The following is a 27,488-nucleotide window of genomic DNA, read 5'->3' on the forward strand; positions in this document are numbered from 1 at the left end:
TTATCTGGTCCCTAATCCACAACCCATCCTTGACTCTCACCTCACCCCTTCTTAGACCTCCCCATATCTTTGACCCTATCCTTTACTAGATGCTCCCAAGTCAAAATATCCCTGGTGTCCAAACAGTGGACAATGTCAAACGGTATCCCAATTTCATCCACGGGGCATGAATGGCCTGACCGAGACTGCTGGTAATGGACATGCCAGGAAAGGCAGAGTGAGAGGAAATTGTAAAGAGCAATGTACAAGATTTGGCAACAGAGCAGATGTAGCAGAAGGAACACAGAGAGTGGCCAAAGATGACTCTCTGGTCAGCATGTCATGAGAAGAGTGAGGACATTGGGGAAGTGAAGAACAGAAGAGGGTGTGAGAACAGCTGAAGAGGATGAGTTTGGACTGGGCCATGTCAAGGTCAGTAGCAACATCAAAACCCTGAATAGCTTCACAAGATTGCAGATTAGAGTTGATGTTGATGGAACAAGATGCATGGGGCCAATACTTTTTGGGGTCAGCTCTAGCAAGGCTGAAGAGCAGAAGTCCCTGAGAAGGGCATCCCCAAATGAGGGCTGTGTTGAGGCTGCAGGGGCCTGGCCTCCATGAATGCCAGGCTGCACTCTGGTTCCTAACACTCAGGGGGCCCAACACTTCCACTCATTTATTGCTGAAGCCCTGGAGGTGGAGGAAGAGGCCAATCTCACAAGGTATGTGTGGCTGAGGGATTTGTTAAAAGGAACTGCTCCTCATTTGTCTATACCTCACTTTATTCAAATAAAGAACTCCTTAGAATTCTTCCCCTGAGGAAAGAATGGGGCTTTGATTTGGAAACCCAGAGGCAAGTTTGCTATGGCTGCTGTAACAAAGTACCACAAACGGGGTGCTGTAAGCAACAGAAATTTATTTTCTCACAGTTCTGGGTGTGAGAAGTCTGGGATCAAGAGTGGTTCCTTCTGAGGGCTGTGAGGGTGGACCATATTCCAGGCCTCTCTCCTTGGCTTAGACACGTCTGTCTTCATATTCGCAAGTTGTTCTCCCTATATCTTCACATTGTCTTACCTCTGTATGTATTTGTGTCCAAACTTCCCTTTTGGCAAGGACACCAGTCATATGGGGCTAGCACCCATCATAATGACTTCACTTTAACTTGGTTACCTCTGTAAAGACCCTGTTTCCAAACAAGGTCCCACTCTGAGGTACTGGGGGTTAAGACTTCAACATATGAATTTGAGAAGGGACAGTTCAATCCTTAACAGCAAATCAGAGGGAAAGGACAAGTGCATGAGGAAGTACATGTTCTAGGAGAACTCCATCTAAGTGTGCAGAGTTGGCAGTCATCAGCTTGGCCTCAGACTTTTGGAAATCCCCTGCATCTGGTTTTCCCAATTCTCGTAATCTCATCCCTCCGAAAAAAGACATCTAAATACATTCCATGCATTTCTCTTGAGAAGCTCACTCTGCTGCCCACTGTGCAACGTGCTAAGAGGTTTTAACTAGAGTGGATTAAATGGCTTGGTTAAACTAAGGTCTCTGAGGCATTTCACCCATTCTCTAAGGCTAAACAAATCTTCTCCAGGTGTTTAAGGCATTGCGTAATATTAGACCACCCGAAGCTCCATCTCCTAGCAGCAAATCAGGATGGTGATGAAAGTGGTTGGTGACCTTTTCCTTTTGTGTCATTGCAGGGAAACGCTATGTTCTTCTAGACTGGTTGGAGGGACACTGCTAGGTGAAGGGGAGGGGTTTACACTCAAGACAGGTAAGTGTGGGCTCAGATAGAGTTTCCAGTGGAGCCCTGACAATGTACCAGGTGCCACACTAAGCGAGAGGATTCACTTGTGAGCAAGACAGTCTTTTGGGTGGGAGAGGGAATTCTCACATTCCCACAGGCAGATGGGATTTACAAGTGAAAGGGCAGAGAAGCTCAGAGACAGAGGGACTAAACCTGTTGCTTTCAGACACCATCTTTGCATAGTGGTTCTGCGAATGTTTTAATTGGTGGGTTTCCATGCCATACCAGTTGCTAAATATTTTTATATTACCCTTGCATATGAGCATACTGTTGGAGGGAAATTGAGAAGGGAGTAAAGGTGGTAACCAGCTTAAGCTAAAGAAACAGGCTTTAGATGGTTACAGAGTTTAGAGAATTAGGTTGAGGAAAAGAAGCCAGGATTTGTGGAGCAATTCTCAACTGTTTTACGGTCAGGATTGTTTTCCACTCTTAAAAATTATTGAGGCCCTTAAAGACCTTCTGCTTATATAGTTTATATTGATTAACATTGACAATGCTAGAAATTAAAGCAAAGAAATTTTTTCAACATATATTCATTGATTTAATGTAATAACTACCCAGTACATGTTAACATAAATGGCCTATTTTTCATGAAAATTATTTATATTTTCTTTCTCAAAAATGTAGCAAAAACACTTCATTGTGTCATATTTTTGGAAATTTATTTAGTGTCTGGCTTCAGAGAAGACAGATAGAATCTCTTATCTATTTCTGCATTCAATCTGTCAGTTGTGCTGTTTTAGCTGAAGTATATGATGAAAATCCAGCCTTACACAGATACGTAGTTGGAAAAGGCAGGACTCTGTGGGTTTCCTGAAAAGAATTCAGGGCTCCCCAGGGGTCCTCTGGCTACACTTTGAAAACCACACTAGTTTAGTTTAGTGATTTTATCATCTTACTACATCCTGATTGGACCTCTTCTTCTAACTATACTGTTACAAGGAGATTCGAACATCAGGGTTTTAATCCATAATATAATTTGTTTTTAATTTGTCTGTATCATGTACATCCTTACAAAGCCTTAACTCTTTACTTCTATGTTTAAGAAGTCAGCTTTGTGCTAAAACTCACTACCTTTTAGCTTGTTTGCAGTGAGAAAGTTAACTAAAGAAAAGATAAATTAGAAACAAATATAGTTCAATTACCTATATACGGTTATCAGAAATAGTTTTTTCTAATGCCTCCAACTCTGAAGACCCAAACACTCTTAACTATACACTTAAAAATGATATTAAAATATGTATCTGTAAGCCATAGGCAGCAGGAAGTATTTTGTGAATTTTGTTTTGCATCTTTTTTTTTTTTTTTTTTTTTGGTCTTTCGAGGAACTATGTCATATGAATCATGATGACCATTGTCAATGCAAAGGAAGATAAAGGAAACTGGTTCATTGCCCAACTGTTTCAAGCCCAACCCTCATTAGCAAATTGCGGTTCTTCAGGCTGACCAAGGGAGCTTGAGCCTAATAAACTCAGAGTGTAGTAACAGAAGACTGACCCTTGCAAATCTTAGCTGAGGTACAGACAATATCACCTTAAAAGCAGCCCATGAGTTGTCTCTCTAAGCCAGTGGTTTGCAGAATATCGTGCCATATAGCATGGTTAACAAGGATGACTGAGTTTGAAGAAACCAGTCCACAGATGCCAAAAAGACTGAAGAAGTTCACCATGAAGTTAAGTCTTGGGATCAATAGTCCTAGCCTAAGTCTTAGACCCTGGGAACCAAAAGAGGGAGGAAGAAGAAGGAGGATGAGTAGCTCTCCCTCATCCCTTATTGAAAATAGGGCTAACCCTAGATGATACTGACCTTGAAAGGCCCCCTTTCACAACTTTTACATGCTTTACCACCTTGCAAAGCCTCTCCCTCTGAATGTACGGTGTTTCCCACTGTCCTTGTCCTATGTCACTCAGGTCCATGATTTCCCAATAGTCATTCCCCCACTACAGCTGCCCCTCTCCTTAGCCTCACTAGCTAAACTCTGGTGCCTCACCTGGGAGTGCCAACAAAATCTATCTTATATACATTCAACCTTCAAGTTTCAAGTTCAAATTCACAAACAGGGCTTTCTGGAGCCCTGCCTGGTCCCAGTTCTCTGTGCTTAGGCCTTGGGTAAAATCAGTGTTTCTGCTGCTTCACTCTTTGCCAAGGCCATTTGTATCTTCAGAAGTAGGCTTAGTTGATGATCCTTCAGTAGAGTGTCACAAAGAGAAATGAAAACACTCAGGCGCTGTGAGGGTAAATGTTGGAGACTGGGGAGAGGTTATAAGGGCATCTCACACTCCCACCCCCAAAGCTACTTTAAATTATTCTTGTCAAGAGAGAAGAGTCATGTCCCAGGAAACTCAATTTTGGCTCTTTGAGTTCATGTGAATTCCTCACCCCTCCTTTTATTAGAAAAGAGCATAAGGTGTTTTTTCTAGATTTATTTGCAGAAAAACCAATAGCGGTTTTCCAGCTTCAAATGAGGATTCTTAATGCATGGCCTATAATATCTGACATAGTTATCCCAGGAATGTTGATGGGGTCCAGAGAAAAAACTGGAGGCCTCAGGGGGGTGTTGCCAACTGAGTGTCAGTGTACTTTTCCAACAACCACAAAATGACAGTAGGCTTTTGCCCTTGTTAGGAAAAGGACACTTTCTGTCTCATTGCAGATCATTGAATTCATGGTAGTATCTGTCAGGCTGAAATCTTCTGAGACCACAGTCTCCTTTCCTTTGTGATTTGCTTTTTCTTGGTAATGATTCCATTCCATAGTTTTCTCTGGGTTAACATCTCTCCTGGATGTTAAATAGTAATCCAAAATAAAGTTGAGTCTCCACTAAATCATAATAGGGATAGTATTGATCCTTGTCTTGATTGCATGCATCAGTAGATTGATGTCCAGACATATTCCGTATGGAACAGAATGACTGTCTAGGTTTTCTGGGACAACAGATTCATTTGGACTCACAGAAGGTTTTACAGCCCCTGCTAGATCCCAGAGAAGTCCTCATGTGCCAGTCAAAGGCTGCAGGAGATATTTCATTCTCAAGTTTTTAAAATGTTTATTTCTCTTAGAGAGAGAGAGAGAGAGAGAGAGAGAGAGAGAGAATCCCAAGCAGGCTCTGTGTTGTCATTGCAGAATCCAACATGGGGCTCGACCTCAGGAACCATGAGATCATAACCTGAAAGGAAATCAGGAGTTGGACGCTTAACTGACTGAGGCACCCAGGTGCCCTGCATTCTCAATTTTAGTGTCCTATTAAGAAGGTTAGGCAGACACAAAGGAGAAAGTATTATGTTTACATATAAAGAAATGTTAAAGCAATTGGATTGCATACATGGATTAAGCTATGGAATAGGAATAATAGGTAGGACCATAAGAGATAATGTGGTTTATTTTAAAGTGTAAACATACACATGATCATATTTCATGGAGCAATAGAGGAAAATTTCTTCTGGAAGAGCAAATAAGCTTAGGAAAACTGGACTTATGAATTCATGCACATTCCTGGCTTTATGACCCCATGGTTTTATTTGGTTAATGTTAACTTTCCACATTTGGCTACCAAAATAGCTTTCCATTCTGAGGCTGTTACTGCAAAGTAAGTAGCTTAAGTTTTCCTTTCACACCTCACCGGATATTAATCTTTGAGAATCACTGCCCTGCCTTTTGCAATGTTCCTAATGTTCACACTTCCTATTGAGAAACTGCTGCACACACTGAGGATATCCTGCTTGGTCAGCAGGGATGGCTATTCTGAGTGGCAGTTCTCAGGAGATCTGCCTCCACTATTCCCTCTAATTGTTGCTTTGGGGCACATGCCTTGTGCCCTAGTAGTTCTGAGGTTTGTCAGATCCAGATCATTATCTCTGACTAATCATGGTCTTGAACAACAGTCGTCATTCAAAGATTGTTCTCTTACGGAATTGCCATGACTAGGCAATCATTTTTTATATTGAAGTATTAGACATTTTTAGAAGTGATCCTCTGGTGATTATTCAGGGAATTATACATTAGGCTATGCAGGAAAACATCTTTTAGGAACTCCACATACTCAATGAAGCATCACATGGAGTAGAAAAAATTGTGAATGGAAAGGTGATTTGAGGACATGATGATTCCAGCACAATTTGTTTTTGAACTGTGTCTTCTCATAGTACTTCATGGATTTTTTTTTTTTTTGTTAGTGCTGGGAAATATGATCTGGGGAAAACATGGGCAATTTTTCTAAGGCTCATATCATTGAAGAGTATTTCTTCATTTGAGGAGGAGAGTTTCTTCCAAACTGGGGGAAATTGAGAAAATAGTTTATAGGACTTAAGTCCTAACTCAGTTGCTGTCCCAGTTATCGATTACCATGTAACAAAACACTCTCAACTTTAGAGAACTCAAACAAAAACCATGTTCTTTTTCATGATTCTATGGATTAGGAATTCAGACCAGGCTCCATGGGGATGGTTCAAGGTGTTGTCTGAGGCAGATCACATGGAGCTAGAAGATCCAAGATGGCCTTATTCATGTGGTTAGGGCACTTGGGTTGGCTGATGGATGGGGGTATTAGTAGTTGTATGTACACTGACATGGCTGGCTCTTCAAAGGAAATGGAAGTCCTATCATAACCCGTAAGTCACACAGTGTTAACTCCCCCACATTCTGTTGATCAAAGTAAATCATATTATTGACCTAGATTCAAGTGAAGGAAAAACAGAACCTACTCCTTGGCTGGAAAATAATCATGGTGGCACAGGAATTGTTGGTAAATCCTCTTTGCTGAAATGCTTCTACTATGGCTGGTTCCTAGAAAAGCACTAGTAAGAGCCTTCATTTAACCAATTACTATTAACCAATTATCTCAAAAAAAAAAAAAAGAGAGAGAGAGAGAGAGAGAGGGTTACTTATTTTAGTGACTCCAAAGTTCCACGAATTGTAAGATGTACATTGTTCTATATATTATTTAAAAAAGAAAAAGGTTGCCAAGTAAACCATGACATGACATAAATTATTAAGATGCATCTTGACTTCAGAAATATTACAAGGTGGGGGAAATGTGCATATTCAAGATAATGAAAAGTGGTAATTATCTGATACATAATTCATCAGAGTTCAAAGACAAGTGGATAAAATCCAAGGCTTGGAAGCTAGTCATTATTTTGATCACTGAATCCATCAATTGGGTATCAACTTGCATAGTCCTTATCCTGACTAAGGTACTCATTTTGGCATGGTCTGATAGGACAGGGCCTTAAAGGGTCATTTTTTTTCCCTCTTACCCCCTCATCAAACCATGAGGGCAGGCAAACCATGGGAATCAGGAGAACAATCAGGTATTTGCAGCTCAGTGAGCAAAGCTGCCTCTATTGGGAAGTTGATCCCTATGTTTGGTTGCTTTGCACCACCCAGCTCAACCAATACACCTAGACCTTCTACTGGATTCTTTAATTCACTCACTGGGTATTTTTCACCATTGAGAAGTCATCGGTACTTTCACCCTGGCTTCCTAGATGACAGGTTTCCAGGAATACATGAAGTCATAAAAGCAGTGATTAGCATATTTCCAAATTTAGTAAATGCTTATTGGGTCCCTATGTGTGCCACAGACTGTGCTCGATGCTACAATACTCAAAAAAACAGATACGCAGCATTCCCTCTTATAGTCTGATGGGAGAGGCAGGCAGTGGGCAAGTAAAACATTTTTTTAAATATGTATTTATTTTTGAGAGAGAGAGAGCGCGTGCGTGCATAAATGGGGGAGGGGCAGAGAGAGAGGGGGACAGAGGATCTGAAGCAGGTTCTGTGCTGACAGCAGAGAGCCCGATGGAGGGCTTGAACTCATATACCATGAGATCATGACCTGAGCCACAGTCAGACACTGAACTGACTGAGCCACCCAGGTGCTCCAAGTAAAACATCTTAATTCATGAGAGATCTTATAAGTACTATGAGGGAAATGAATAAGGTGGTGACAGAAAATAAGAGGAGACTCCTTTAAACAGAGGTGATCATGGAAGGGCATCCTGAGGAAGGAAAATTTAAGCAAAGACTTAAAGATTTAAAAGGATGAGCCATGCAAAAAGCCAAGGGAAAGTGCTCTAGCTGGAACAGAAGACACAGCAAGTACAATGGTGCTGAGGTCACAAAGAGCTTGGTATGTTTCTGAAACTGAAAGTAGATTGATATAATCAAAGCAAATTTCTCTAGAAAACCAGAAAGCAGGCCTAGAGATACATGTAGAAATTTCTCCTATGTTCCACACAGGCAAAACAAACAGAAAATGTTTAAAAAACAAACAGCAGGGGCGCCTGGGTGGCGCAGTCGGTTAAGCGTCCGACATCAGCCAGGTCACGATCTCGCGGTCCGTGAGTTCGAGCCCCGCGTCGGGCTCTGGGCTGATGGCTCGGAGTCTGGAGCCTGTTTCCGATTCTGTGTCTCCCTCTCTCTCTCTGCCCCTCCCCCGTTCATGCTCTGTCTCTCTCTGTCCCAAAAATAAATAAGAAAACGTTGAAAAAAAAAATTAAAAAAAAAAAAACAGCAAAAGCAAACAAACAAAAAAACAACTGGAACCAGAATTTTATAAGCCTATAAACATCTCTGAGAAGAAAAAAAAATGAGCCCTATAGTGATTTTTTTCTTTACTTTCCTTCTAGAATATGATGTGACTATTTCTTAGATTTATAGAAGTTTATTCACATAGTCAGTATGTCTCAAACATGAGTAATGAAGCAAGACTTTAAAGGAAACAAATATATAAATCATCAGCATTGACTTAAATAATTTTAATTATGTTTCTTTAAGATGAGTGAAATGTAACTGCCTTATGCTCATAGATGTTATGCAAATCTAAAACTAAATCAAGTTTACAAATTAAATACAAACTAAGCTACAAAATCAATAAAATGCAAATTATCAACATTAGAGTAATGAATGATCTTATTTGCTGCCACTAAATTGCTGATGCTTGCATTGATGTGTTTCATTTCACTTGTTGCAAAGCTGGACCATTATTGTTATCTTTTTTTGCTTATCTTTTTTAAAAATAAGCATTTTTAAAATCCTTTATCCATTATCATAAAAGGCCAATTAGCACACTTCTGAATTATATACATATAAAATTTATTTTGAGAGGGAGGGAAAGAGTGTGAGTGCATGCACTTGTAAGTGGGGGAGAGGCAGAGAGAGAGAGAGAGAGAGAGAATCCCAAGCAGGCTACTTATTGTCAGTACAGAGGTCCATGCAGGGCTCCATCGCATGAACCGTTACATCATGACCTAAGCTGAAATCAGGAGTCCAACTCTTAACTGACTGAGCCACCCAGGTGCCCTGTCAGATTTCAAAATGTGATACTGAAATGAAAATATACTGTTTAACAAAGAAAAAAATTCTTTGTTTTTCACTACTGCATTTACAATCTAACCATTGCTAATTTAAAGATAAGATTTCACAATATAGCCAATGACTCTGTGAATATGTACTAATGGTCAGCTCTAAGGTTTTTATAGTTTCATATGCCAATGATATGGATCACTAAACCTTTCTCTGTGGAATGAGTGCAAAAACCTTAGAGTGTGTATTGTATAGTAATTTGGCTTTACTTGGTACTAACATGACCATATGTTAAATGCAAATGTCCCTATGAAATTGCATGGAGTACTTCAATAAAAGGAGGTAGCCTTGGAATTCTAGAATGTGCTCAGATTACTTTAAGATTATCATATGTGTGAAAATCCAGAAAAGTTTAATCTTACAGATTTTGTGGACTTGGGAAATACGTCTGAAGACTCTAGGCTGAGAAAAGGTACATACATTAATAATGGGATCAGAAGGAAGAATGGGTCTGAAATGTTTTATAATATCAGGAACAATCAACCCAACATGAATATAGCTGGACAAATGCATGCCACAGAGACGTAGCATAGGACATCTATTCAGTTTAGAAATAATGTGAATAAGGAAGTACAACAGTGTAATAGCTGTTAATAATGATTAAGTGTCTACAGTATCAGACGTTGTGTTAAGTAATAATGATGATTTTAAAAAGAATGCAGTTCATTTATTAGCTACCACAGGCACGTGTAAAAGAATAACATAGTTCCAGCTAGATCACTTTTTTAAAGAAAAAGCAGGAGAGCAAATTCTAATTTAACAATATCAGGTCTAACAATCTAACCAAAAATCTCTGAGAAGAAATTTCCTGCCCAATTTCTGGAGACCCAGTCTCTTCCTGAGTTCCAGACTTGAATATCAATACACATCTCAGAGTGTCAGTGATAGATGGTGTCCAAAGATGACTGCCAATCACACGTTCCCTCCCTATACATGTGCGCTGCTTCTCAAATCAAGAGGTTAAGTCCTACTCCCCTTCCCTTGAATGCAGGCTGGCCTTAGTGGTTTGCTTAACCAGTAAAACATAGCAGAAGTAACATTTGGGTGCTTGTAAAGCTAGTTATAAGAATCCTTGGAACTTCTACCTGGCTCTTTTGGAATGCAACAGTTAGGGGTATTCCCTCTTGCAACCCAACTGCCCTACTGTAAGGAGACTAAGCAACATATGCTGGCACTGCCATTGGCAGCTGCCAGCGAATGGCCAGCATCAATTGCCAGCCAGATGTGTGAGCCCCAGATGTCTCCCTGCAAATTCCAGAGAAAAACAATCACGAGTTTTCCAGCTAAACCCAGGTAACCTACAGAAACATGCAAAATAGTAATAATTGCAGGTTTAAGTTACTAAGTCTTGGGTGGTTTGTTATGCAGCAACAGGTCGCTATAATAGTATCCCAGATCCCAAACCAAATCTTTTATTTCCCCTTCACAAAACCCAATCCTTGTGTGTCCCATTGCAGGAAAAACTTCCATTTAATTGGGTAAAAAATCTTGAAGTCATCCTTGGTCTTCTCTTTTTCTCAAATGCTATCTTCAATCCATTGGCTCAGTCTCTAAATCATATCCCAGATTTCTTCATTTACTATTTCTTCTGCCCTCCCATCCTTATCCAAGCTACTTCGAATTCTTACCAGATCTCCTGTAATAGCCGCCGAGCTGGTCTCCCTGCTTCCCCCTCTGTCTCCAGTGTTTCTTCTCAACATAACAGGCAGCCAGAGTCCTCCTTTAAAAATGGAGATGACTTCTCTGCTCACAAGCCTCTTATCACACTTAGAATAAACCCAACGTCCTGGCCTTGGCCTAAAATGTTTTCCAACAACTGGCTCCCATTTCCTTGCTGAATTCATTTCTTCTGCTCTCTCCTTTGCACACTCTTCAGCCAGATAGGCCCTCGTGCTGTTTCTTGAATATGCCAATGTCACCCCTACTTCAGGTTCTTTACACTCACTCTTCCCTCATCCTGGAATCCTCTTTCTTGAGATGTTATTATGATCCTTGTATTCACGTCTCTGTCCATAGTGTTTCTGCTCCAGGATGCCCTTTTCTGACCAGCCTAGCTAAAATAGCAACCCCTGACTTTCTGCCTCCCCTCAGCCTGCTTTAGTTTTCTTTATCATAGTTCCATCACCACCCTTTGCTATTGACCTCTTTGTTTCCTGTCTATTTTGCTCCACTTCAATGGAAATCCATGAGGACAAGGAAATTGTCTGTTTTGGTTACTGATATATCACCAGCGCCTAGAATCATTCCTGGCACACAGTAGGGTCTCAACAAATATTTGTTGGACGAATAAACGGTCCCTAGACCTGTTTTCCAAAGTGTCAATAAGGACTGACATGCATCTGCCTTCTTGACATTTAAGCTAATTTTTCTAGATTTCCTTCAGCTCAGAGCACAGTCAAGACACATGACTTTTCCAGGCTGAAATGGGGTGGAGAAGAAGACACATCATCCCCATGTATTCTATGTTACTAATATTTGGCCTCACTACTGCCTGGGTATTAAGTGTTCTCAGTGTGTGACCACAAATCCTTCTCTTAATCCTAACTTCTTGGAGCTCAGGTTGAGACTAGACTTTGTGTAGGAGTCCATGCAAGTTTAGATAGCCAACCCTGGCCAATTATCTATTTAATGTTGATAGATCCCCTAATGTGTCCCAGGCCCTGTAAAAAGTACTAGTGATACACTGAGGAATAAGGCAGACTGGGCTGCATCTACTCAAAGCTAGCATTTTGAAGGATGACTGAAAGATAAGGCAGTTGGGGAGTAATGGCGAAAGGTGCCAAGGAAACTGCCTATAATCACAGCCTCAGGGATGTGTTCCAAATCCTTGGGACAGACACATGTGTGGCTTGGGAGGTCCTGTCTCAGTAGTATCATCTAGATGACATTGGCAGTAGCTAGCACACTCACTGAGTGCCACATAACCAACATTGCTTTGCCCACACATCACTAGGGCCCTGGGAAACCCTGTGGCACAGCCAAATAGCTGTAACCTTTTAGGCCTTTCAGAGCATTTTTAAAGCCCAGAAGGGCAGTGTATTATCTGTATTTACCCAGCAAAGCAACAAAGGCAAAAATCACACTTGTGAATATTTTCAGCAGTTGGGACTGTCAGAAAAGTAAAGATGCATGACTAAATATACCCAGGCAGTGTCCCTGCACTATCAGGCAGGGCTTGTTTTTGCTTTGTTTTGTTTTCTTTTTTAAATCCCATTACTTTCAAAGAGCGGTCATATTGAAAAAAAAAAATAACCACTATAATAATAAACATCCTTTATCCATCATGAATTATTATGGAAAATTTTCCTGTATTTATTTTCTCTAGAATTCCTAAAGCCCTGTGGAACACACTCCTAGTAAGATTTTCTAGTGGTGGGATCTTTTGTGAAGATTCAGAGATGTGGATCACCAGCTCATATGAGAAAGTGCAATTTCCCACAACCATTAAAGTCCTCTTTATACTTCTTACATGTTTTAGCTAATCAACCTCTCTAACTAAACTCTAATCTGTCATTTTCTTTTTCAAAAAAGAGTAAGAATCATTTAACTAAAGTCTCTCAGGGGACTAATTGTGGACGACAACATCTAACATAAACGCTCAGTGTGTTAAGCGCTTCACAGGCATTATGTCACTCAATTTGCACAACAGCCTTGTAAGGAAAAACTACTATTACATCACCTCCATTTTCCAGATGAGGACACCAAGTACGGCAGGTCTTAGTGCCTAGCCCAAGGTTACCTACCAGGGAGCTCATTGGGACCTACCAGGACCCATCTTCTGCAAAGCCAGCAAGCATAACCACTGTGCCCTTCAATCTTGCTTCAGAGGCTGGCTCTGCAGTAGGCACTCAATGGCAGATAGGGGCAGTTCCCGACTTTCAGTTATCCAGCTTGCTGACAACTCACGTGTTTGGACACTCAACTGCAGAACCTCCCTCCTCCACTCATAGTCCCCCTACTATTGACACTGCGGTAAAGGGAGCCCCCATTCCTTCCACCAGAGGACTCCCCAGCCTTTCCCGATTCCCCTCCCTCCAGGTCCCATCCCACCTCCCCACCCTAACCTCAGCCCCGCAGTTGAACGGGTCACTTCTGGGATCCAACCTGGCAGGGACCTTGCACCACTACCAGCACTACGGTATCCTTGCATGAAGGATTCCACCCCGTCCAGCCTGCAATCTTCTGTCCCACAGTATGATTTTTCACAGGAAAGCAATGTTGCTTTCAAACAACCAACGTGCAAGTGAGCCCTATTCATTCAAGCTGCCTGTTTAAGATGACGTTGCAGTGAAGATTCCTGTCTACCGGTATCTCTCCAAACCTTAGAGGGAAAACTATAGATATGTCAGGATGACATTAAGCCCAAGTTTCCTGTTTCATTTCTTTACTGGACTTATAGAAATCGATCGTTAGTGCACTATTTCCTATGCCAGAAGTTATTAGGCATTTCCATGTTTGAGGTACATTTTGTGAAATCCTCTCAATGCAAAACCACACAGTATCTGGGTCATCTGTTCTGTGCTTGCTTCCAGCCCTCACCATTTTGAAACTAGTTTAGGTACTGGTGCTTATTTTCCACTTCTTTTTTCAATGGGTGGCATTTTCATTCCTCACACTCAACTTCTCCTTGTATTCTTTTAGGGTCATCTTTGAAATGTCAGCCTTGGTCCTCTGACATGAAAATTTTAAAACGGAAATTTGTTGTAATTTCTTTCAAGTTGTAAATAGATGTTATTTATAAAAAGTACTAACTTTTTTACAAAAAAAAAATGACCTTTGGCCTCCAATCTAAAAATACTAATCAGAAAAAAAAACCTCATCAGTCCTTCTGAAAATGTCATTCTTACCTAAAATATAACATTAGAATAGTAATGCAGCAGCTCTCAAACATGAGCACACATCAAGATCACCCAGAAGGCTTGTAAAAATGCAAATTGCTGGGCCCCATCCATAGAGTTTGTGGGGCCTGAGGTGGGGCATTTCTGACAAGTCACCAAATGAAGTTAATCCTGCTGGTTGAGGGACCACAGTTTGAGACCACTGGTTTAATATTAGAGCCCAAAAAAGTCTTGAGGATCCTTTATACCTTATTTAAAACTCTAGTGGTTGTAATTTACAAAATCCCACTCAGGCTGGTCTGAGTGCAGAAGAGAGTTTGTTGGAGCAGCTGGGATATCTCCCAGACTCCAAGATAAATTTGAACAATCAGGTCAAAGAGCAGGCAGATTGAGGTGCACAGCTGGAGGGACGGGGTCTCCTCTGTCTCTGTCTCTTCACTCCCCAATCAAAGCTCAAGTTTGCTCTATTCAAGTAATCAAAGGAGAGATCTGACTGGCCACTGGCCAGCTGATGAATGGACTCCCCCAGGGTCAGCGTCGATCCCTGATTAAATCATCTCAATCCAAATATGGTACCACAAGAAAGGTGTGGTTCTCAGAGAAGAGTGGCTTGGCAGAAACTCTAAACAGCATGTACTGCATCATCTTCTGAACTCTTATTGTCACAAGAGACAACTGTGGTTTGGGGAAAGTTAAGTGCTTGCCAAAGAGCATGCGCCTAATGAATGGCAAAGCTGAAGCCAGTCTTGCTTTTGGCGGGGGGAAGTGGAGCCTGGTGCGTGGATCCAAAGCCGATCTGGAAGTGCCAAACAGAAATTTGTTTCTTAGCCAATGGTGGGCCAGAGCTGCTGATAGCAGTGCCAGAGACCTGGGTGTTAAATATTCAGGAATTGTGCAAGCACACAAACCATTGGTAGCTGGAAACTTGCCACAGTTGGAGTATTTACACCATGAAAATTGGGTAACATTACAAACTGGCCCTGCTCCTTATTTTTTAGTTCCAAAGAGCCAGTTTAGCAGCACACCATTGCCTAGCTCCATGTGGGCAGAATTTACAATCGGCACAGACACCATATTTCATACAAGATAAGGCAACCTGAATTTGCAGTTTCCCCAGTAGCTGCCGCCTAAACCGTATAAGTAGCCTATTGCCCTGGGGTTGGCAGCTAGAACTCACATTGTATATCCAGTCCCTCAAACTTGTCTCCTGACAAGTTTCTCACTGACAACTTGTGCACAAAATAAGCCTGCTGTCTCATTGACCTTGAGCTGCTCTTGTTCCCAGATTCAAAGCTGGCTCTGTCCTAACTGCCGAATGGCAGAATTTCAGTATTACTAAAGTAAGACAAGCCTGAGCAAGTGTATATAAAACCAACAGAAGTGTCTTTAAGAGATTTGTGTTAAAAAAAAAAAAAAAAAAAGGTAATAAGGAAGCCAATAAACAAATGCCCTCAGGGATATTGAGTTACTGTGTGGTTATTTAAAGAAGGAAACTCTTGTGCAAATTGCCCAAGACGTCTTTCTCCAGGCTCCCGTTATGTGGCTTGGCTGCCGGCTGCCTCATTCCCATCAGTGCACAAAGCCTGGGAGAGAAAGAAACCTCCGTGACTGTAAGTGATTCCCCAGTCCCCTGGCCTCTGCCACCTGTCACGGAGCCTGCTGACGCACCTCCACTGTCCCTTGGCAGCACTCCACACAGCCCCCTGTCCCACATTTCTTAAGAGGCACAAACTGCATGCGCCTCACTGACCACAAGACAGCACTAGGAGCTGGGTGGGGGTGGGGTGGGGGTTAGTGTTTCCATCCAATAATGCTTCCTGGGCCAGAGAGCCTAAAACAACACAAAGCAAACTCCATCTTTCCATAAGGAATTTCGGCATGGAGCTGTTTGCTGCTGTTGCGACTACAGCATGATTTCCTGGAACATGATGTCGTCATGAGATTTCCCATGCGTCTTCTCCCACAGCAGACCTAGAGTTACTAGTGCACTCATTTAAAATTCTTAAAAAAAACATATGAGGATGCCAAGATAAATTAAGTCCTGGCACTGATATCTATGGAGAGAGAAGCATTTTACAAATTTTAACGCTCTATCTCCTCCTTTCCTTTCCCTTTCTCCTTCCTCCTCCTGCTTCCTCGCCCTTCTTTGCCTTAGCCAAAATCGGTCCCCCACCCCATTTTATAGTCATTGAACTTCCACTGTGAATTTCCACTGACACACTAAACTAGGTACTGTGAAAAACACAAAAATGTGTGTTGAGGTGAAAAGCATTTGGCACATGGATCCAGCCACTTCCTTCCCTAAGACCAACCTGCTTCATCTTATTCATTGTTTCCTCAACAATCTTGAGCACACTGTTCTTAGCAATGGTGAGTAAAGCCTGCTCCTTTGCCCTGCAGTCTCCTGGGGGAGGAAGATACTTGGAAAACTAACGAGAGCCTGGAAAAATACTTGCTACAAAGTGGTCTATACAACATGCTGAGATCATTGCCTCTAGTTTTTTGAATTACAAAGCACTTTCACTGGGTTAGTGCATAGCGTACTGTAATTTTCACAGTGGCCCTGTAAAGGAGGCATGGGAAAAATGTTGTCAGTGTTTTGATCTATTTGTCCCTCCTGGGCTGGGAGCTCCTTGAGGGAGAGTCCTTGTTACAGTCAGAGAATGTCATAGTTGAAGGAACTATGGAAGAAGAACATCCAGCCTGGCACTTTCCTTACACCACGGAGGAGACTGAGGTAGGAAGGCATCATGAGACGGTGACAAAAGCAGGAAATTCTACTTGGCCCCCTGGTTCCTGTCCCAGCTCTCAGCCATATGCTATACACATTATTTCACATATGATCTCCTTATGCTTTGATGTTCTCTTCTGTGAAATAAAATCAACACTATTTTCTCTGCCCATGTTATTGTGCTTTATAAATACTAAATGAGGTTAAGGATGTGAAAACACTTTGTGAAACATTAAACACTATTACAAATATGATAGCTCTTTGTTTCTATCTCCCTTAAAGCCTGTCTAATCCTGTCATACTTCATTGAAAATGTGCTTGTGTGTAAGCCCTTTGGAGGCAGGAGACAAGTTGTATTGATATTTGTATCACCAGCACTGAGTACAGTGGCTGCTAAAATGTTTTAAACATATTTTTTAGATAACAGTAATCACAGCTTGCCCAAGGGTGGTTCTGAATGTCTCCAGAGCTCTTTCAGGGATACCTCAGGAAGATGCCCTCCGAGGAATTTCTCTCCTACCTCCATTTCACTTCCTATGATCGGACTACATCAGGGCAAGATAGTCATGGTGTCTCCACTATAGCAGAAAGATCACCCGTATTTCTCATTGTACCCTTAAGGCAGTTGAGAACGATGGCTTGCTGCTTAGACCTCACTCTCAAGAGGGCATGTCTCATTTTCCTTTCATAAACTCCATTCCGGTTATTCTGAGGGTTGGCCAAAGACCTTAGGCTGATGCCTTGTAGACAGTGCTGCTGGGATAGATGGACAGTCATGGGAATGGGGCTCTGGGGTCTTCAAGATGCAACGGAGCCATGGGATGTCTCGGCCACAGGTTACAGTTCCACTGTTGGGCACACAGCCTGACACAGATTCTGCTTGCAATTCCAGCTGTTCATATGAACCACTCCCTGGAAATGATGTTCTCACCCTTATCAGCTATTTGATTAATTCAGGGCTGTTTGTCTATGAAACACCTGGTCTACCTTGTGCTTTAAATACTGACATGTGAGTTGTTTTCAGAGGTGGGGGTTGAAGCCAGGAGAGTGAATGCCTTCAGGGAAGGTGTGTGTGACTAGGCTGGAGTGTTAGAGGAAACTCACTGTTGGTAAGTGAGGCAAGGAAGAGGAACCAGAAAAGGGAGAGAGAGAATGTGAGAGAAGGAGAGTGAGGGAGTGACATTGGGAAAGTGACATGTCATAGAAGCAGAGAGAGAGAGAGAGAGGTGAAGTAATAGTGTCATATCCAGTAGAATCATCAAAAGGAACTCTGATGAAAGACCACTAGATATGGCAATAAAGAGCTCATTAGTAAAATGTAGGAGACAATGTTCAGCTGTGTGGTGAGTCAAAAGGAGCAAGAGAGGGAGGATGTCACTGCCCAGGAAAGTGACGCTGTGATGGCAGTTCACATATTCAAGGATTTGGACAGGAAAGAATTGTTAACCTGTAGTGAGAAGAGATATCAGGATCAAATGAAGATCTTGTCAATTTGGGCAAATCTCAGCACACCTGGTATTAAGGATGGAGTCAGAAAGAAGGGTGAAATAATAAATATACATATCTACCCCCAATTCCTGGTATGGAGCTCCTAAAATCCTTGTGATTTCCTATGTGATAAGAACATGAGGAGCATCTTTTGTTCTAACATTTCGTCTTTGCCTGGTTTCTGACACAGAGCTCCTAAATCCCTTGGAATTTTCCAAAATCCCTTGGAATGTCTTTTGTTCTAATGAAGTGACTCTGGGTAGTCTCCTAAATAGCTTCAGGATGAGGGCTGGTCACCAGAAAGACAAAGCCATGTTAGAAGCTTGGACCTTTCTACCTTACCTCCCATCCTGCAAGATGGGGGAAGGGGCTGGAGACTGAGTTGATGATCAATCAGCCTATATCATGAATACTCATAAATATCCCAAAAGTACTAGATTTGGAAACTTCTGACTTGGTGAACACATGCAGGTACTGGGAGGGTGAGGTGCCTGGAAAGGGCATGGAAGCTTTGTGCCCTTTCCTACATACCTTGCCCTCATCTGGATTTCCCCCATCAGAATTCCCTGAATTCTGTGATCCATATAGAAAATTAACTAGTGAACCCATGTAGGGGGTTGTGGGACTCCCAATTTACAGAAGTACAGGTAACAGCCTAGAATTTGTGATTGGCATATAAAGTGGGGGCAGTCTTGTGGGATTAAGCCCTCAACTTATGGGATCTGAGGCTAACTCCAGCTGGATAATGCCAGAACTGAATTGTAGGGTACCCAGCTGGTGTTGCAGAGAATTACTTGATGTGTGGAAAACCCACACATCTGGTGTTGGAAATATTGTGAGTGTGTGGGTAAAGGAATCATAGAAGTGGCTTCCCTAGACACAGGGGAAGGTTTCAAAGGAGAAGATGACTGGAGGTCATTATTTACAGGAGAGGATGGGCTTCATATGATGGAGGCCAGAAACCTTTTCCTCTTAGCCTAAAGCTGTAAAATGAGGGTGCAGATAAAGACCAGTGAAGTTACATTATCAAAAGCCAACTCCTTCAAAAGACCACAGAAAAACCTGCTATTCAAGCAAAAATAAGGGAAGGATATTTATAGGGTTTGTGGGTCTGGGTTCAAGTGATTCAATGTGGGTCTTTTAAAGGGAGATCTGACTGGGACTGAGCAAAATTCATGACATGATAGTTAATACTGGTGAACCCAGCAAGGTGAAGGTCAAGTCTTGAATAAACAAACAGTTGTTTGACAAGTGAACCATTTGCCAAGGTAAACAATCTATTGTCCTGAGAAGAGAGCTGTTTGCCCAGATGAGCAAACTATTTGCCCAGACAAAAGCAAGCAGGGTTATTTATTGTTTTATAGCTTTCACTTCCTAGACAAGAAATTCCTAGAGAGACTAATTGTCATGTTGGCATGACATGAAGTGTGAGTGTAAACCAGAAACACTGTGGTAGTGGTTTCAAACTTGGATGAACGCTGAAATCACCTGAAGATCTTCAAGAAAGTACTGATGTCTGATTCCCATCCCCAAAATTCTGATTTAGTTGGTATGGGGTGGAACCTGAGCATGAAGCCTTTTAAATGTCCTCACCCCAGGTGATCCAAAATCAAGATTTGGGAACTACTTCGCTAGAATTACAGGAGAAAGTAGGGATGAAATCACCATTTGGGTGATGCTTTGGGGATATAAAAAGAGAATATTGGTAAGCTACAGCATATGGCAGGTTGAAATCAGAAAGCAGTATTCTAGAATAGGCCTGGTCTGTAGCTTCTACCATAGAAGGCAACAGCAGCCTCAGTGTGGCAGCCTCCGTGGGAGGCCAGACAGAGGACACTGAGGCACTGAGCAAGTTCTCTGTGGTTATCAAAGTGGGGAGTGTGAACTTGAGTGAGGGGGAAGAGCAGACAGCTGAGAGACGTTATCAGAGAGAGAGAAGCCTGCTATGGACTTTTCAGAAGTCGGGGATCTCTCAAGGGGTTTTGGAAGGAGGAGGCCCAGAACACGAGGGTGCTGCTTCTCCATTATGTGAAATGAAGGTGGGGGTCTGAGGCCTCACGGGAGAGAAGGAGAAAGACATGTAGTGATGGATGATGAGGGGGTGGCCTGCATGGGGAAAAGAAAGAACACTGAAGACATGTGGCAGTGCCTGTGAGCAGACAGGAGGCCACAACATCATTGATTACAAGAGGACAATGTAGACAGAAGACATGGAGTTCAAAAGATGAAATAGCAAGGAAGATAGTTGTGTTTTGACAGCCTAGAAATGGCTGTGGGAAGTAAGGGAATCCTGCCCAAGCCCCTTCACCACTGAGAACAGGTCTGGGAGGACATGAGGACTACCCAGGAAAGGGCACCAGGAGACTGAGAGACAGGTTAACCACTGGGCCAGGAGAGGGCAAGAGGGAGGGAAGGGACGAGCCGTCAGTGAGAATTAAGGTGGGCTTGTCTCTACAGAACAGGAGTTTCACAGAGCACAAGACACATGGGAGGTGGTGGGAAGGCCAGGGTGGTGGGGAGGCATTCGTGAAGTCGGGAGGGGAACCATAGGAGACAGTGAGGTGGAAGCAGAGAATCAGGATGCCAGGTGAGGAGGGGAAGGAGCCGGCACAGGACAGCACTGGGCTGCCTGACAACTGCCTTTACTTCAGGCCAGGAGGTCAATGAATTCAGAAAAGACGGAGGCATCCACCAGGATATTTTTTCTGGATGTTTTTTCATCTCTTAAAAAGTTATTTAATTTTTGAATGGTTTAAATACCAAGAAAGGTATTAAAAGGGATACCTTTTAGTCCAGCCCCTACCTTTCTAATAGTTACCTTTCCAACAAATAACCAATATTTTTAGTTCCTTATGCAGCCTTCACAGAATAAAGGTTGTGTATACATACATAAGCATACATGAGTACACATTCCCCCTTCTATTTACACACGAATGGCATATTATTGGGGCACCTACTCTTGCACAGCTCTAGGGGGGGTGCCACTTACATAGAATTCAGTGTGAATAGTGTTTCAGAGTTGTCCAACATGGAGGAATCCCACAATATATAGAGTTATTTTACTTAACAGTGTGCCTTGGATATATTTCCACATCAGTACATAAAATATTTATCATATATATATATATATATATATATATATATATATATCTCACCACTACTATGTCTTGGTGTGGATGTATCATAATTTCCTAAAAATACTACAATGGTCATTTTGGTCATTCCCAATTATATGGTTTATAAATAGTGCCGAGCATTTCATTTTACACACATTTAAGTGCATAAAATGAATTGCTCCAAGTGTAGTTATTGGTCAAAGGCTTTCTGCTAGGAGTACATAGGCAAATGTTTTCTGTAAAGAGCCAGATAGTAAATATTTTAGGTTTTGCAGGCCATATGGTCTCTATCTCAATCTCAATTCTGCAGTTGTAGTGCGAAAGTAGCTATAGACAATATATAAATAAATGAGCATGGCTGTGTTCCAATAAAACTTTATTTATGGACACTGAAATTTGAATTTCACATCATGTTCATGTGTTACGAAATTTATTCTTATGTTGACTCTCATTTCACCATTTAAAAATGTAAAAATCAGGAGTGCCTTGGTGGCTCAGTTGGTTGAGCGTCCGACTTCTGCTCAGGTTGTGATCTCACAGTTTATGAGTTCGAGCCCAGCAACAGGCTCTGTGCTGCTGGCTCAGAGCCTGGAGCCTGCACTGGATCCTGTTTCTCCCTCTCTCTGCCCCACCCCTGCTTGCGCTCTGTCTCTCTCTGCCTCTCAAAAATGAATAAACATTAAAAAAAATTTTCTTAAATGAAAAATCATTTTTATCTTGTGGACTATCGAAAGACAGACAGCAACACATGTGGTAACAGCTTTCCAACCTTGTTTATGCAAGAGAAATGTTGATAAGTATTACCAAATTGACCTTCATATATGTTATCACTTCATACTTCTGCTAACAATGTGTAAGTTGCTATTTTCCCTTAAACCTTGCCAACAGAGTGTATTAGTGAGCTTTTGAATTTTTTGTCAAACAAATGGGTGAAAGCAGTATCTCAGAAAAGTTTTAATTTGTGTTTCTCTGAGAATAGAAATATTTTCATGTGTTTCAAAGCCATTTGCTCTTCTGTTAATCATCAGTTTATATCTTTTATTGCAAATAAAATTTCAAATATCAAGTTCCTTGTGAATAAATACTTTTTTCTTCTTTTAAAAGTAGAAATGGTTTTATTATGTTTTCTAATTATAAAAGTTATTATGATTATGATTACATTTTCCTGGTATAAAAAATTAAAGAAAATGTAAAGAAAATAAAAAGTATTACTCATAATCTCCTCAGAAATACCTATTTTTTTTACTTTTTTTAGGACATTTTTCAGACATTTGTATATAGGCATGTTTTTAGAAAAGGTGACTCATTCAACAAATATTTATGTGTTATGACTATTACAAGGGTCATGCTACATATACCATTTTGTAACTTGCTTTTTTCAGTTAACAATGGATCATGGAAATTTTATTCTTGGCCTGTCAGTGCAGACAGTTGAGTCAACAAAGTACAAAATATGTTTCAACAAGCAATAATTCCATTTATCTCATCCTCTCTGGACCATTGTGTCTGCCTGTTCTGATAGAGATGCCAATTGAACCAATGACATGGATTGACAGAGTAGGGTTACAAAAAGAGAAAGAACCATTCATTCATCAAGTATTTATTGAGTACCTACTGTGTACCACACTAAATGTTGGGAATATAACAGGCAACAGATTGGGAAAGTTTCACAGTTCAGTGAAGGAGATAGATATTGTAGGCAAGAGGTCCCCATAGTGGGATATGTGTTGTGAAGAAATAAAACCAAGTGATGTAACAGAGGTCAATGAGGGAACTGCTTTCAATTGTGTAAACAGAGAATGCCCACTAAGGAGGAGACAAATGAATTGAGGTCTGATGGACAGGAGGAGCCACCCAGGTATAGATCTGAGAAAGAGAATTCCAGGCCAAGGAATGGTACATCTAATGAACTTGATTGGGTCTAGGAACAGAAAGAGGCTACTGAGATGAGCAGAGTCAGAGAATGGTACAACTAGGCTGAAGAGATAGACAATGTCAGTCCGTGAAAGCCTTGGCAGGCCATGGCAGGGAGTTTGACCTTTATTTAGAAAGCAATGGGAAGTGATTGGTAGATTGATGTGATTTTATATACATTTTTTAATGTTTATTTAGTTTTGAGAGAGAGAGAGAGAGAATGAGTAGGGCAGGGGACAGAGGATCCAAAGTGGGCTCTGCACTGACAGCAGCGAGCCCAACATGGAGCTCACCAGCTGTGAGATCATGACCTGAGCCAAAGTCAGACGCTCAACTGACTGAGCCACCCAGGCACCCCAGATCTACATTTTTAAAGAGAGGATTCTAGTTTAGGGCTGCTGGGGAAAAAATACAGGATACTCAGTTAAATTTGAATTTCAGATAAACAGCAAATAATTTTTTAGTATGAAAAGTAGTATTTAATAATATTTTATATAGCTAAAAAATTACTCACTGTTGATCTGAAATTCAAATTTAACTGGGTGTCCTGTATTTTTATTTGTTAATTCTAGCAACCCTATTCTGGCTGTTGCGGAGACTTTTGTGGGAGGTTGGGGGGTAGGGGCAGAGCAATCCTTAAGAGGCTTTTTGAGAAGTCCAAGGGGCCAGGGGTCTAGAATTGGAGGAAAGTGGATGGATACAGAATCTATTTTGGAAGTAGAGCCCAAAGGACTTACTCACAGATTGCTGCCAGGTAGGAAGAAAGGAGAGATCAAGGATGACTCCCATGTTTTCAGTACCTGGGTGGATAATTGCAAAGTGATTGTGATCTTCTCATTTGTTTGTTTGTTCCACAAAGTCTGCAGATGTGTGACTATTTAATAAATAATAGTAAAACGAAATAAGAAGCAAAGTGGTTTAAGACAAGAGTAAAAAAGCTCTTTGCTATAGAGAACCAACAGCCCTCCAATCCCACCTCCTAGAATCAACTGAGATTAGTATACTTAAAGCCAGTTTATTTATTCTCTTTGTTTCTTTGAAAGACAAATTTAACATTTTTACTTGGATTAAGGAAAAACAAGGGAATATAAAATGTTATTAAATAATTAGAATAAGCACTAATTATATTTTGGTTCTTTCCTGTGGACAGTTTCCCATTATACAGCAAGGAGTAAATGATACTGGAGAGAAAGTGGGGGAGGGTGGAAGTAGAAAGAACCAAGGCAGGGTAGGAGAGATGCTAAAAGGAACAAGAAGACAGAGAAAAGGTGAGAAATTTGATGGGTTTGGCTTCTACACTGCCTACTGGAATATTTTCTTTTTCAATTGGTTAATTCTGAGGTATTTAAGGCACTGGTTTACACTGCAAACAATCACAGTTTACTAGTCTGAGGAATGGGGTGAGAAGAGATATTTATTGAGCCCTTAACTAGATAACAAGTCCTTTACATACGTTTTCCTGATTTTCATGACAACCTGTGTTGTAGATATGTTTATCTCTGTTTTACAAAAGTTCATAACTTACCCAAGGACACAGAGTAAATGGTTATCAGACTTGGGTTTGAACACAGGTATGTCATCTGCCTGAATTCCAGGCAGGTAGTTTTTCCTTTATATCATCTTCCTTCAGATGATTTAAAGAGCTTGAATAGCATTTATAATAAATTTCTTTGTTGGCTCTTTTCTCCTTCACAGATTCTCTGAGTTCCAGAGATAGTCATTCTTTTTTATATATTCTGTTCTACTAAATATAAATAAAGATGTTGGAAGCAGCAGAGAAATAGATGTTTTAGAATGGCTTTTGTTTTAGGAACAAAAATCTGCCTATAGATTGTGGCTGTTGCTAAGTGGGAGTGGCTGGTTCATTTTTAGAGAGAAATACCTCTTTTTTTAAAGTAAGGCTTTAAAGGAATTTTTGGTTGTCTAAGATAAGGCCCAGACTAATTTGAGAAATGGGGAAAGTGGTTAGAAAAGGAGGTGAACTTCCTCTTAATAAAGAAAAAAGGAGTCTCCCTTAACGCAGAGTTGTGGGGTAGGTTTCTGGGGAAGAGAAGTGTTTATTTTTATAAGTTTGCCTTAATTAGATTTTCATTTTCCTCTGCAGAGTCTGGGACCTGGGGATTTGGATATGAGTGAAACAATGGGTTCCAGCAATCAGCCAGAATCCAAGGAGGAAAGGGAGAGAAAGGACTCACTGTGAAACAGAATCACTGAAGGGGATCATGATATCCAAGAACTTTCTGTTGTCCTTTGTGCTTCATAATTCACTTTGCTATCTTCATCTTTCGGAAACTGACCACCACAAAGGAGGAACCGACTAGCTGGAGTAAAGCCAGGAGAGAGAAGCAGAAGCCTTCAGAAGCTGTTACTAGGTAGTAAGAAATCACTCTCTGGAGTCCCAGAGAGCAGATATTCTGGAAAAGAATGGATTTCCTGCTATTGTGCAGGATGAAGACTTGAGTAATTTTGTCTGGTTATTAAAGGAAGCCTGGAAGATGGGGGGGTCAGATTATCGTATGTCCGGGAAAATTCTCATGGCACTGTGTGTCTAAGGCAGGAAATTAGATACAAGATGAAATCCAAGAAGGTACTGTGGTTGGGTTTCTCCCACAGAAAGAGGAGAAAAATCCCTGTATCCCTACTTATGCAAACAATATGCAAATTGGGGTGATTACATATTTGCTTAGAAAATTTCCGTTACCTCATTTTGGCTTCAAGGGGAGTGGGGACACCAAAAGGGAATGTTTATCAACAGTCCAGAGTTGTTAGATTTCTTGCAGGGGAAACAAAGGGTAAATTTCATATCAAACAAATGTCAGGGTTTTAAGCAAGTTTTCCAAATGCCTCAATGTCTCCCCAAAACATACCAAAGAATAATTATGAAATGTGATCCACTGACAAAATGAGGCACAAGTGGAAAATTCTTTTCTCCCCTATTCATTTTACTGTAAGGGACTTTTTCTCCTCTTTGTTGGCTCAACAATGTGAAGGAAGGGCTTGGATTTTTTCCTCCAGATGAGTTCTGCAATCATTTCTAGCTGTTTCTCTAAAGCTGGATTTGAATCTGTTGCTTTGGAGTGATGTAGAACGCCTGTCTCATGTGGCGACATATGAGGCTGAGAGCATCCAACAAATGGACCAGCTGCATATGTGTGACACCTCCAATGGTGTCCAGGCAGCACAGCCGAGACCACCTGGGATGGCTGTCAGCAACAAAAGGTGGGTGTCACTGCCCTAGAAGGCTGGCTGGGAGCCAGAGAACCACGGTCTCTCCAAGGACAATCTAAAATTGGGCAAAATCTGAGTTGGGTCGAATTAAAAATCTTTTCTGAACATTAGCTGACCTGATTAGGAGTTAGGCGTCTCTCCTTCTTTTAGCCAAAGATGGTAGAATAAGTATCCTAGCAACAGGGATATTTTACCTTCTACGGTATGACTGTCTCATTCTGCTGCCCACAGTTCTCCCAATAACTACCAGAAAAGGGTCAGAGTCAGAACAAACTTAGCCATTGGCCTTCAGTTTCAGTGCATGATGGTAATGAGGTGACAATCCCAAGACCTAGATTAACTAAAGCGAGTTGACCAGATTTTTCTGAGTGTTTCCCTATTTCTGTTAAAGGTGTTAACATTGCACTAGCAGCTGGCTTCAAGACCCTGTGTTTTCCTTCTCTCTCCTCTTTTCCATCTCTCACCCTCTCTCCCTCTCTCTCTCTCTCTCTCTCTCTCTCTCTCAGACCCTGGCCCTGGCTCTGGCTCTGGCTTTCTCTGTTTCTTCTCTTTCTCTCTTCCTCTCGTCTCTCTGTTCTCCCTAATCTCTCACTCATTTCCTTCCTTACTTCGCTGATTGCTATTTCCTTTTCAACATCTATCAACCTTTCTTCCCTGCTTCACTCTTAGCCCTGCAGCCACCCCAGGCAAAGAGCTGTGAGTTGTACTCCTGAAGACTGTCAAATCTTCCCTCTACTTCCACCCCATAGCCCATGTTCTAGGTCCGAGGAATCCCTTACTCTTCCTATGGACAACGTTGGCCTTGGCGTCTGGTCTTTTCTCAAAATATTTTATTTTACACGCTGCTACCAAATTATTTTCCCTATAACAAAATTGTAATACTGCCCTGCTCCAAAACTTTCAAAGATTCCCCTTTTCCTGTGAAGCAAAGTCCAAAGTTCTAAGCCTGCTATATTGCACATCTAACATAGTCTGGTTCTGCCCATTTTTTGCAGCCCTACCTCTCTCTGTCTTCTTTCAGC

General features: G+C 41.4%; 1 long non-coding RNA gene across 1 annotated transcript in view; it reads left to right on the forward strand.

Annotated features, from left to right (window-relative positions):
• The first annotated feature begins 286 nt into the window (after positions 1-286).
• LOC115508979 overlaps positions 287-27,488 on the forward strand; it is a 41,271-nt gene continuing 14,069 nt past the window's right edge. Inside the window, exons 1-3 of the long non-coding RNA XR_003967176.1 lie at positions 287-411; positions 1,680-1,753; positions 25,343-26,457. This is a non-coding gene — a long non-coding RNA (uncharacterized LOC115508979). The remainder of the gene's footprint in view (positions 412-1,679; positions 1,754-25,342; positions 26,458-27,488) is intronic.

The sequence above is a fragment of the Lynx canadensis genome, chromosome A2 (assembly GCF_007474595.2).
Source record: "Lynx canadensis isolate LIC74 chromosome A2, mLynCan4.pri.v2, whole genome shotgun sequence".
In the NCBI taxonomy this organism is placed as follows: domain Eukaryota; kingdom Metazoa; phylum Chordata; class Mammalia; order Carnivora; family Felidae; genus Lynx; species Lynx canadensis.